This window comes from Gopherus flavomarginatus, chromosome 2, assembly GCF_025201925.1.
Source record: "Gopherus flavomarginatus isolate rGopFla2 chromosome 2, rGopFla2.mat.asm, whole genome shotgun sequence".
NCBI lineage: Eukaryota > Metazoa > Chordata > Testudines > Testudinidae > Gopherus > Gopherus flavomarginatus.
Window position 1 is genome coordinate 167,985,456 of NC_066618.1, and position 13,056 is coordinate 167,998,511.

Sequence of the window (13,056 nt, forward strand, 5' to 3'; positions counted from 1 at the left end):
GTTTGGCCGATGTACATAGCAGAGGGGCATTGCTGGCATATGATTGCGTATATCAGATCAGTGGCACAGCTATGGGCACCCGCATGGCCCCACAATATGCCAATATTTTTATGGCCGACCTGGAACAACGCTTCCTCAGCTCTCGTCCACTCATGCCCCTTCTCTACCTACGCTACATTGATGACATCTTCATAATCTGGACCCATAGGAAGGAGACTCTGGAAAAATTCCACCACAATTTCAACAGCTTCCACCCCACCATCAACCTCAGCCTGGACCAATCTACACGGAAGGTCCACTTCCTAGACACCATGGTGCAAATAAGTGATGGTCACATTAACACCACCCTATACCGAAAACCTACTGACCGCTATGCCTACCTTCATGCCTCCAGCTTCCATCCCGGGCACATCACACGATCCATTGTCTACAGCCAAGCACTGAGGTACAACTGCATCTGCTTTAACCCCTCAGACAGAGACCAACACCTACAAAATCTCCACCAAACATTCTCAAAACTACAATACCCGCACAAGGAAATAAGGAAACAGATCAACAGAGCCAGACGTGTACCCAGAAGCCTCCCACTGCAAGACAAACCCAAGAAAGAAACCAACAGGACTCCACTGGCCATCACATACAGTCCCCAGCTAAAACCCCTCCAATGCATCATCAGGGATCTACAACCCATCCTGGACAATGATCCCACACTTTCACAGGCCTTGGGTGGCAGGCCAGTCCTCGCTCACAGACAGCCTGCCAACCTGAAACATATTGTCACCAGTAACTGCACACCGCACCATAGTAACTCTAGCTCAGGAACCAATCCATGCAACAAACCTCGATGCCAACTCTGCCCACATATCTACACCAGCGACACCATCACAGGACCTAACCAGATCAGCCACACCATCACCGGTTCATTCACCTGCACGTCCACCAATGTAATATATGCCGTCATATGCCAGCAATGCCCCTCTGCTATGTACATCGGCCAAACTGGACAGTCTCTACGGAAAAGGATAAACGGACACAAATCAGATATTAGGAATGGCAATATACAAAAACCTGTAGGAGAACACTTCAACCTCCCTGGCTACACGATAGCAGACCTTAAGGTGGCCATTCTGCAGCAAAAAAACTTCAGGACCAGACTTCAAAGAGAAACTGCTGAGCTTCAGTTCATCTGCAAATTTGACACCATCAGCTCAGGATTAAACAAAGACTGTGAATGGCTTGCCAACTACAGAACCAGTTTCTCCTCCCCTGGTTTTCACACCTCAACTGCTAGAACAGGGCCTCATCCTCCCTGATTGAACTAACCTCATTATCTCTAGCTTGCCTGCATATATATATCTGCCCCTGGACATTTCCCCTACATGCATCTGATGAAGTGGGTATTCACCCACGAAAGCTCATGCTCCAAAACGTCTGTCAGTCTATAAGGTGCCACAGGATTCTTTGCTGCTTTTACAGATCCAGACTAACACGGCTATCCCTCTGACACTTGAGCAGGAATCAGACACCAGGACCTGTGTCTCTGGTGACACTGCTGCTACAAGAAGCACAGTCCTAGTGATGGGGCTGATGGAGGTTGTAACAACTGTTATACCAGAATCACCTAGTTCCAATTCTCGTTTGCACCAAGGCCCCTCTCACAGCCCTCCGGCAACATAAACTGCACTGCCATCGTGTCATAGAGACCTTGCTGCAAATGAGACTCAGGCCTCCTGTCTATGCACCAAGCACTTACCACTTAAAAGAACACACTACCAGAGAGACACCCCCCACCAACCATAGGGCCCTTGGGTCTCTAGACTGCAAAGATCACGACTGCTATAAAAGCCTCCATTGACCTCCTAAAAGCTAAGTGCTCCCAGCAGAGAGACAGCTGCCCAGTGATGCCATTCACTGCTTGGCAGATGGACATGCATTAAGTCCTGCACAGAGAACATCCTTGCACCTGGCGTGGTCTCCAAGGGGACCTAGTGAAGGTAACCAGGGAAGCCATTCAGAGGCCTAGCACAGGACTGTAATCACAGATCCACAGGCCAAGCAGTTCCCACCTGACTGACAGGCATGCAGTAGAACTAATGCATACAGAGGGGTACCTGGAGAGCCCTTTAGCTGCCTAGGCAATGCCAGCTGCTGCAGGGAGCCTCTCCCATGATGCTCCAGTACCAGGACTCTGCTGCTTACTCAGAGCGGACCCTGCTCACTGCTTTCGGGCTGCTCAGGTCTCAAGCAGCCCATTACAAGGCTCTTTTGGAGCCATAGGATCTGGCTTGCCCATGGAGCAGAGCTCCTCTGCCTACACCTTGCTTGTGTTTATCTAGCAGCCTGCTCCAGCTCCTCACCCCACTCCCACAGCCTCTCCCTGCAGCCGGGGAGCTTGTCTCTTTCACACGGAACTAACTACAAGGGTGCTTTGCCCTCGGCTGGCACCTGAGGAGCCCCAGGCATTTTACTGACCTGAGCAGTCCCTGCTGAATCCTTCAGGCAGGGCCAAGCAACTTGCCCCATTACAATGGGCAGTGCATGGGGGAAGTGCACAATTTGCCCAAAGCCACAAGTGAGTCAGTGGCAGATGCAGAAGCAGAACCCAGGAGTCCCAATTCCCAGGTCCCTGCACTAGCCCCTAGGCAACACCATGCTGGTCATACAGAGTGGGATGGAGGCTGCCCAGCTGCGAGGCCTTTGAAGTCAAGCAGCTGTGCAGTGGAGAGCAGGTTAGCCCAGGCTGCCCCTTTCATCTCAGCAAGATAACGGTCAGGAACTATTGCCTTTGTGGGAGCAGCTATTGACAAGCTGCCAGCTGTAGCTCCTCACAAGGGGGCACAGGGATGTCTCTGAGCCCTGACCTCACATGGCACAGGAACTCTCCCTGGGATTCCCCGCCTCAGTTTACCTCTCTCCACACTGCTGCTTTCTGCGGTTGTGCAGTGTGGCCACCCCAGCGCCCTGCTTTAAAAGCTCTGTGTGGCCCCCGAAGTGTCCCATTTAAATAGACTTACAAGGGGAAGCACAGTGCTCGGGCCACATTCCCTCTCCCGCAAGAGGCAGGCAGCAAGCAGATTCAGGCAGGCAACTTTTCAAAGAGAAGCTGCATCCAGGCACATCTCCAGGGCTCCTGGGCATGCCTGGTGGAGGCAAAGCTAAATAGTCTGCATTGATCTATGGCCCCATGCACCCCATTGTGCCTGAGGCCAGCGGGTGATGGACCCTTGGTGTGGGATTCCCCCTTCCTCCCCTCAGGTGGTGCAAGAAGGAACCCAGCCATACGTGTCACCATCCCTCTCCATTCTTTTCTCTTGGTTTTAGCCATGAACCACTTTGTTTTTGTCTGGTTGCAGAATGCTGTCAGCACCTGGAGAATGGGGGGAAGGTGGGGATTGGCAGGTTATACATATGGTGCTTACATTGGGAGGGAGTGCACGTCTTCAACCCCCTCTGTTCTGCCAACAGACAGCAGTTTTCAGGCGCCTACATGAAGCTACAAGCCAGAGTTTCTGCCCTGGAGAGCAAATCTGTCACTGGCAGATCATGAAAGCCTTGACTTGGAATAAGACTGAGTGTAAACCCCCTGAATTCTCAGGGTAAACAGCAAATACCTGCCCTTGAAAGTTGTCAGCAGCCAAGACACAGAGCAACACAGGGATCTGTGCAGAGAGCTGCCTACCCCAGCCCCACTCACCTTTTTCTTCCGATCCCGGGAGCGATTCCTGCGCTTGCGGTTGGATTCTTCCTTCTCCTTTTGCTCCTGCAGAGCCTGAGCCTCGATATCTTTAATCTTCTTCAGCTGCTTGGCTGCCTGAGCCATGGTGGGTCACGGCTGGAATCCTCCCCAGCACTCACACCGGCCCTGCCTGCCGGATACCCTCCACTCCCGGACAGAGAAAGTCCCTTCACCTGGCTGGAATGCTGACGACCCAGATGAGAGCAGCACCAGTAATGACGGGAAGGTGAAGAGCAGACTGCAAGCCCCAAAGGGCAGCTGATGCCTCCAGCTAGTTGCTAGAAGAAGTCCAGGGCACCTTTATGAAGCATTAATAATCCTAAATCCAGCTGTTCCAGAGGTTCTGTGCACCATTGCAGCAGAGCCTGACTGTACTGGTACATCATTCAGAGTCCTTCTTGTGGGACAGGAAACCTGGCTGGTGCTGTGCTCTCTCCCGCCTCACTGTCTCTCCTGCAGCACAAGGGGAGATGCAGACAGCTGGCTACAGGAAAGAAAATAACTCTCAGCAATTAATGCCTGATGACAATAGAAAGGCAGTGAGAAAAGGAGGCTGGTGCGTTTCATCTTGACTCCTCGGCTCCCTGGAGCAGTGCATTGCCAGCATTAACGTGCATATAGCCAGTCTATGGCTTTACCACTGCAATGCTGCTGATGCAGGCACATTTTCCCATCTCTCCCATTCTCTCCCTCTCAGTCACTCTCTGTGCAGCAGCAGCATTCCTCACTCTCTAGGTTAGATTCTAGCTCTTTTCAAGGAGAGCAATGGGGAAATCACTGCACGCGCTCAGGAGACAGGCAGCATCTCTGCCTGGAAAACAGAGGAGACTGCAAGGAACGTGGCAAGTATCAGAGCAGAGTGCTACTCAGCAGCATCCTTTTTGAGCAGCAAAGAGAGGGGAGGGATCTTGGCTGTGAATGGAAGAGAGAAACCATGGTTTCTATATGCCTTTGGTTACACAGCCTCAGAAAAGTAAACCACAGTCCCTGGCTGGCTCCTGCCCTGCCAGGTGCCACCCAGCACAGCATGAGCCCTAGCAATGAGTGGCCCTGGGAACTTTCCGGGATCCTCAGTGAGCACCAAATGGGTCAGCCCCTTTCATACCATTCATTGATTCCAAGGCCAGGAAGGACCATTGTGACCAGCGAGTTTGACCTCCTGCACAACGCAGGCCAGAGAACTGTCCCATAATAATTTCTGCAGCAGACCTTTGAGATAAACAATCATTAGTGACTTCAAAAGGATCAGTGAGGGAGAATCCACTGCGGCTCTCAAGAAAATGTTCCTTGTGCAGGTTTCACCTCTATTCACCTGCCAAAGCTCACAGCTGCGAGCATCCCCATGTAGGGAGCTGGGTCCCCAAACCAATCAGCCCCAGGACCTGGGAGCCCCTTATCTCAAGGCCTTGCAAACTTTTCCACAGTCTGGACTCACTTCTTAATAGAGAAAGTGTCTCACGGACACCTCTGCTCCCAGTCACCTGTCACTCCTCCACTCAAAGCTTCCTCATCAGATCCCCCTTGCTTCTCTACCAGTTCTGCCATTGTCTCCCCCTCCCTCTGTCTCACCATCCATCATGTGCTATCCACCCCACTCCTGGCCTCTGCACCCCATCCCCTGGGCCACCCCACTACCACCACCACTCCTGTTCTCGTCTGCCTGCCTGCCCTCTGTTCGCTATCATGCAGGTCATGGAAGAATTGATGGAATGGAAAGATGCATAGCTAGGAGTTCTCAAGATGGTCTCTGCACTGCATGGGTATCTAGAGTGCATCCACTGACCTCCCAAAGTCCTGCCCCAGCCTGCACAAGGATCAGTGTAAAGCCTGGGACGGACCTTTTGGGGCAGCCTCTTGAGTTAGGAACATGGCGGTGACATTGCGATTAAACCGGGGGCCAGCTTCTATCTTTGTCCATCCAGCAGGGGCTTTTCAGAGACCCTGCTCGTTAACCAAGGTAAAAGTGACAAATTAACCCTTCCTGGAACAGATCCTTCCCTGTGACTCCTGGACTCGAGCCCTTTTATCCAGTAGGCCTGGACTCCGCTTTTCAGAAGCAGCTCCCCATGCTGGCTGCTCCCCATGCAGATGATGCCTGTTTGCATGCCCCCTCCCCATGCTCTGGAATGCAGAGGGGCCCAGTGGAATGCTCCAAGCCACTGGGTCTGCATGTACTGCGCTGAGAGAGGAGGGATCAAGCCCCGCAGTCCCTGCACCTGTCTCCTCATTCACAGACAAATGACAGGCCCCAGCCCAACCAGAAAACCTCATCGCTGGAGCCCACTGCCACCAGAGCCAGGGAAAATCCGCTGTTCCCCAGGCTAACCCTCCCTCCAACCTGGGTGCTGCCTGGCACCTTTCCCTACCATCAGGACACAGGTCACATGTCCACAACCTCACAGCCACTGTTCTTGGAGTAGGGTTACCAGAGAGCAACTGTGAACAAACAGGAGGGGGGTGGGGAGTAATAGGCACCTATGTAAGAAAAAGCCCCCAAAACAGGACTATCCCTTTAAAAAACAGGAAATCTGGTCACCCTACCCTGGTGCAGTCCTGGCCTCTGCAAGCCATGAACCCATTCACCAGGGTGGGTAGAGTGGAGCCTCTATAGCACCAATGAAATCACCGTGCAGGGCTCAAGCTCAGAGAGGGGAAGCATCTGCATGTGACTGTAGCTACTAGCAGCTGCAGGAGCAGGATGCTGCAAAGGATGATTTAGGAGCCTTCCGAAGAAGGCAAAGCAGAGCTGATCAATCCCAGACTGATTCACAGCCTCCGTGTGCGCTGCAAATGGGCTCTGGCACCGTACCTGCATTAGCAGCGGCCACTTCCTGATAACTGTTTTAATGAGAGAGAAAGTGAAATTGCCGTTGCAACAATCACCATCCCCTAGGCCCTGCAGTGTGAAGCGGGAGCAGCAGCTGCACCATTTAGCTGCATTCTCACTTGCTCCCATATCCTGCAGCAGCTGCCATTAGCCTATACAGAGCCCAGGAAAGGACTCCCTGAGCAGCCAGATTTTAGCAGTGTGGCTGCAAGAGGATAAATGGCCCCAATGGGGCACCTGCAAGGCTGAATTCCACAGTCCCTCTCCCCATCAAACGCAAGCTGCAATTCGGAGGGTTGCACTGATTACAGAACAATCCCACAATGCATCATTCCACAATAACAGAAAGAGAAAGTCACCTGAGGCCTGTTCAGGTGGAAACCTCTGAATGCTGGCACTAGGGGCTGGGCTCTTTGCATGTTCAGAGGTGGCTGGGTGACTCGGGGCAGTGGGGGGTTGTGACTGGACAAGGACAGAAATAGAATTCTGGAGACTCAGCAGGCATCAGGGCTCAAACTGCTGAGGTCAGAAGCCTGAAACTCAAGATTTGTTCTCTGTAGCACTTGCCCTGGGTTTTCCCTTAACTGGCAAATAGCCAACGAATGATGAACGAGGCAGCAGCAGGCAGGCTGCACACACTCATGGCCTCTCCTGGGGCTGGCTCATTAAGCACACTCATCACATCCCAACAGCTGCAGAACTGGCTCCCCTGTCTTGTGATGTGCTCCCTGGGCTGCTCCAGAGGAAAAGCCCAATGAAGAAGAGCGCCCTCGCCCCTTAACTTGGGACAGAATGGGAAGGAGGCCCCCAGCTCCAGACATGGGCTGCAGGCTCTGTACAACTGTGAGAATGGGATCAAAGCAAAGCCGGGCTCAGCTTGATGCTCCTGCCACAGCGAGATGGCTGAGCCACAGAGAAAGCTGCAGCAGGAGAGCTGAGAACAACCCTGGTCACAAGCCGTTTGCTGAGACTGAAAATGTCCCAAAACACTTTTTATGTTTGCGTTTTGTAAGTCTGCTGGCCCCTGGCTGGCTCTTGCACCTCATCCCTGGGGCACCAGAACTGTCTTGCTCCCTCCGTCTGTGTCACAAGAGATATTTGTATGGGAAAGCCACCCTGCTCCTTAGCTAGTCCACTGTTCTGCTCCCTGCTCAGCAGTCACACCACGCTCGCTGCAGGATCCAGAACGCTCACGGCATTGCAAATTAGTGCTATAACAACCCAGCATGACCCGAGAGGTGCTGAGCACCTGGAGCTCCCTTACACCTTCCCAGCCTCAGGGATCAGCTCCGGTAAACCTGCTTCTCTTCTCTGTCCCACCAGAACTCCAGCTCTTGACGCCTTGCCCCTTCATACTGCCCCCACCCCACCACCCGCCTGCCTCTCTGCCAATTGGCCTGTTAGAGACAGCTCTTAGCTTCCCTCTCTTCCTGTTCTTGGCATCCTACTGATGGCCTAAGGTGCTAGCCACCTTATAGATTCATAGACTCTAGGACTGGAAGGGACCTCGAGAGGTCATCGAGTCCAGTCCCCTGCCCTCATGGCAGGACCAGATACTGTCTAGACCATCCCTGATAGACATTTATCTAACCTACTCTTAAATATCTCCAGAGATGGAGATTCCACAACCTCCCTAGGCAATTTATTCCAGTGTTTAACTACCCTGACAGTTAGGAACTTTTTCCTAATGTCCAACCTAAATCTCCCTTGCTGCTGTTTAAGCCCATTGCTTCTTGTTCTATCATTAGAGGCTAAGGTGAACAAGTTTTCTCCCTCCTCCTGATGACACCCTTTTAGATACCTGAAAACTGCTATCATGTCCCCTCTCAGTCTTCTCTTTTCCAAACTAAACAAACCCAATTCTTTCAGCCTTCCTTCATAAGTCATGTTCTCAAGACCTTTAATCATTCTTGTTGCTCTTCTCTGGACCCTCTCCAATTTCTCCACATCTTTCTTGAAATGCAGTGCCCAGAACTGGACACAATACTCCAGCTGAGGCCTAACCAGCGCAGAGTAGAGCGGAAGAATGACTTCTCATGTCTTGTTTACAACACACCTGTTAATGCATCCCAAAATCATGTTTGCTTTTTTTGCAACAGTATCACACTGTTGACTCATATTTAGCTTGTAGTCCACTATGACTCCTAGATCTCTTTCTGCAGTACTCCTTCCTAGACAGTGTCTTCCCGCTCTGTATGTGTGAAACTGATTGTTCCTTCCTATGTGGAGCACTTTGCATTTGTCTTTATTGAACTTCATCTGGTTTACCTCAGACCATTTCTCCAATTTGTCCAGATCATTTTGAATTTTGACCCTGTCCTCCAAAGCAGTTACAATCCCTCCCAGTTTGGTATCATCTGCAAACTTAATAAGCGTACTTTCTATGCCAACATCTAAGTCGTTGATGAAGATATTGAACAGAGCCGGTCCCAAAACAGACCCCTGCGGAACCCCACTTGTTATACCTTTCCAGCAGGATTGGAAGCCATTAATAACTACTCTCTGAGTACGGTTATCCAGCTAGTTATGCACCCACCTTATAGTAGCCCCATCTAAATTGTATTTGCCTAGTTTATTGATAAGGATATCATGCAAGACCATATCAAATGCCTTACTAAAGTCTAGGTATACCACATCCACCGCTTCTCCCTTATCCACATGACTCGTTATCCTATCAAAGAAAGCTATCAGATTGGTTTGACACGATTTGTTCTTTACAAATCCATGCTGGCTATTCCCTATCACCTTACCACCTTCCAAGTGTTTGCAGATGATTTCTTTAATTACTTGCTCCATTATCTTCCCTGGCACAGAAGTTAAACTAACTGGTCTGTAGTTTCCTGGGTTGTTTTTATTTCCCTTTTTATAGATGGGCACTATATTTGCCCTTTTCCAGTCTTCTGGAATCTCTCCCGTCTCCCATGACTTTCCAAAGATAAGAGCTAGAAGCTCAGATCCCTCCTCTATTAACTCCTTGAGTATTCTAGGATGCATTTCATCAGGCCCTGGTGACTTGCAGGCGTCGAACGTTTCTAAGTGATTTTTAACTTGCTCTTTTTTTATTTTATCTTCTAAACCTACCCCCTTCCCATAAGCATTCACTATGTTAGACATTCCTTCAGACTTCTCAGTGAAGACAGAAACAAAGAAGTCATTAAGCATCTCTGCAATTTCCAAGTTTCCTGTTACCGTTTCTCCCTCCTCACTGAGCAGTGGGCCTACCCTGTCCTTGGTCTTCCTCTTGCTTCTAATGTATTGATAAAAAGTTTTCTTGTTTCCCTTTATTCCCATAGCTAGTTTGAGCTCATTTTGTGCCTTTGCCTTTCTACCCTTGCCCCTGCATTCCTGTGTTGTTTGCCTATATTCATCCTTTGTAATCTGACCTAGTTTCCATTTTTTATATGACTCCTTTTTATTTTGTAGGTCACGCAAGATCTCGTGGTTAAGCCAAGGTGGTCTTTTGCCACATTTTCTATCTTTCCTACTCATCAGAATAGCTTGCTTTTGGGCCCTTAATAGCATCCCTTTGAAAAACTGCCAACTCTCCTCAGTTGTTTTTCCCCTCAGTCTTAATTCCCATGGGACCTTACCTATCAGCTCTCTGAGCTTACCAAAATCTGCCTTCCTGAAATCTATTGTCTCTGTTTTGCTGTACTCTCTTCTACCCTTCCTTAGAATTGCAAACTCTATGATTTCATGATCACTTTCACCCAAGCTTCCTTCTACTTTCAAATTCTCAACGAGTTCCTCCCTATTTGTTAAAATCAAGCCTAGAACAGCTTCCCCCCAGTAGCTTTCTCAACCTTCTGAAATAAAAAGTTGTCTGCAGTGCAGTCCAGGAACTTATTAGATAGTCTGTGCCCCGCGGTGTTATTTTCCCAGCATATATCTGGATAGTTGAAGTCCCCCATCACCACCAAATCTTGGGCTTTGGATGATTTTGTTAGTTGTTTAAAAAAAGCCTCACCCACCTCTTCCACCTGTTAGGTGGCCTGTAGTAGACTCCCAGCACGACATCACCCTTGTTTTTTACCCCTTTTAGCCTAATCCAGAGACTCTCAACACTTCCGTCTCCTATGTCCATCTCCACCTCAGTCCAAGTGTGTACATTTTTAATATATAAGGCAACACCTCCTCCCTTTTTCCCCTATCTATCCTTCCTGAGCAAACTATACCCATCCACACCAACATTCCAATCATGTGTATTATCCCACCAAGTTTCAGTGATGCCAACAATGTCATAGTTGTGCTTATTTATTAGCACTTCCAGTTCTTCCTGCTTATCACCCATACTTCTCGCATTTGTATATAGCCATCTAAGACACTGGTTTGATCTTGCCTCCCAGTTTTTCCCTGACCCTCCTTTCGCTCTGCCAGTATAGCCCACGCTCTCTCTTGTTTCCGACCCATCTCCCAGGTCTTCATGTTCCCCACTTACCTGTTGGCTTTGCTCACCTGTCCCCGTCGAACCTAGTTTAAAGCCCTCCTCACTAGGTTAGCCAGTCTGTGTGCAAATAGGGTCTTTCCCCTCCTCGAAAGGTGAACGCCATCTCTGCCTAGCAGTCCTTCCTCGAATAGCACCCCTTCTCCCAGCACAGCCCACAGCTTCTTCTGCAGTCCTGTTCTTCCCACTCCCCCTGCTGCATTCAGTGCTGACAGGTCTCCACCCCAATTCCCATGACTCCAGGAGCTCCTGATTCTCACCTCCACCATGCTGTCTTCTTCCTGAGGGTCTCCCCACCTCCACTCACTCAGAGTCCCCTCCCTCTTCACTCTCTGCCTTGGCAGCTTTATGCATGCCTCAGGCACCAGCAACCAGCTCCGTGTAGCGAACATCAAACCCTGCCTCTCAGCCCAGCTTGAGACAAGTGGGGCTGTTCGGTGCATCGATGTGACAGAGGTACAGAGAATAGGCACTGGGCCAGGGAAGGTCTCATGATAGACGAATAACAGGGACAGCTAATGCACTTAACACTGAACTTCAAAGGCAACACATTTAAAACAGATTAAAGGAAGCATTTTAAGCTCAGCAGTTAAACTGTGGAACTCATTGCCACAAAATACCATGGAGGCCCAGAGCTCTCTGTAGGTTCAAGAGCGGATTGGATGCTCATATAGACAATGAGATCACCCTGGAGGGACATAACAGGATATTTTATAGAACAGATTAAAAAGCCTCTTGCTTCAGGGCAGGATTAAATCACTTAGTGATATGGGCTACTGACCACATGGGCAGGTTCCACCAGCATTCAGAGCGTGGGGCATCTTGCACCTTCTCCTGGCCACGGTTAGAGACAAGACCGGCCTGGATGCATTGCTGGTCTGACTGGGAGAGCAGCTACTATATTTGTGTGCACCTCTGCCCTGTCTCCAGTGTTTCACCTGCAGAGGCAGCTGGCCACCTCTTCCTTCGAGGCTCAGCTTCCATCACACTGTCCAAAGGAGAATAAAACATTAACCAAAATAGAAAACAGGAAAGAATTAAACAAATTCAAAGAGTTAAAATAGAACCAGGCAAGGGGAGCCCCCCCTCCACACACACATGTAAGGGGCTAACACACAGGTACACATGGGATGAGGCCTATAAGCCAATATGAGATAACGTACTGAAAGGCAAAGGATAATCAAAATAAATGGGAAAAACAAGCATGAAAAGGGGAGAAAGAAGCACTGGAGCAGCTGGAAGCCTGACTGAGGAGGTACAGGAATACAGCCGCAGCTTGCAGGGCACCACCCCGCACCCTGGCACCTAAGCAAGAGGCCCAGGTTAGGGAGCTGTTCCCTGACCAGCAGTGTCATCAGAACCCTGCCTACTTCTGTCAATGGGCTGAAGCCTTGGGCATGCCCAAGCATGTGAATGCACAAACCACCGCGTACATCTACACTGCAGAAAGAGGGGTGCTCATAACTTGGGTCATAAATGGCAGTGAAGACACAGCAACTCAGCTTTTACTTTGGGTTAGCCCCTTGAGTTCAACCCCAGGCCCCAGTAGGCCTTCACTGGAGCCCTAACTCAAGTCAAAAGCTGAGCTGCTGTGTCTTCCTTGATGCCTTAACCTGAGCTAGCTAAGCTGAGTTGGGAACACACCTTTTTTTGCAGGGAGACATATCCATGGCAGGGTTTCCATCCACTGTGCATTTCAACCATGCTGTCCTTGCCTTTGTCCTGGGCTCAGCCATGTTGTAGCCAGTGCCCTCCCCCAGCTGCAGTGGTAGGGTGCACTTGGATCAGCGATTAGCACCGGCCAAGCCATTGCTAGCAAAAGAGTGAAGCAGCTAGACCATCTCATTAGCTCCCTGTCCGGATCCTGACAGTCCCTGCTGGGAAGGAGAGAGACTCAGGGGTCCTGCTGGGAGCTTTTCAACAGCGCTGATTAACCTGAATATGAAAGAGAAGGGTCACATGTGGGAAGCATTATAGAAATCTTCCTAGTGAGAGTTAGAATGCTGGAGCAGAAGTTGTGAGATCAGGTTACTCGGCTCTTGACTGTGC

General features: G+C 50.2%; 1 long non-coding RNA gene across 1 annotated transcript; it reads right to left on the bottom strand.

Annotated features, from left to right (window-relative positions):
• Positions 1-3,699: 3,699 nt before the first annotated feature.
• On the bottom strand, positions 3,700-12,740 carry LOC127045034 (uncharacterized). Its single transcript, XR_007772602.1, has 3 exons — positions 12,652-12,740; positions 11,789-11,995; positions 3,700-4,220 (listed from the first exon to the last, which is right to left on the bottom strand). It is a non-coding gene; the product is annotated as an uncharacterized LOC127045034 (long non-coding RNA).
• Between the last annotated feature and the right edge of the window lie 316 nt (positions 12,741-13,056).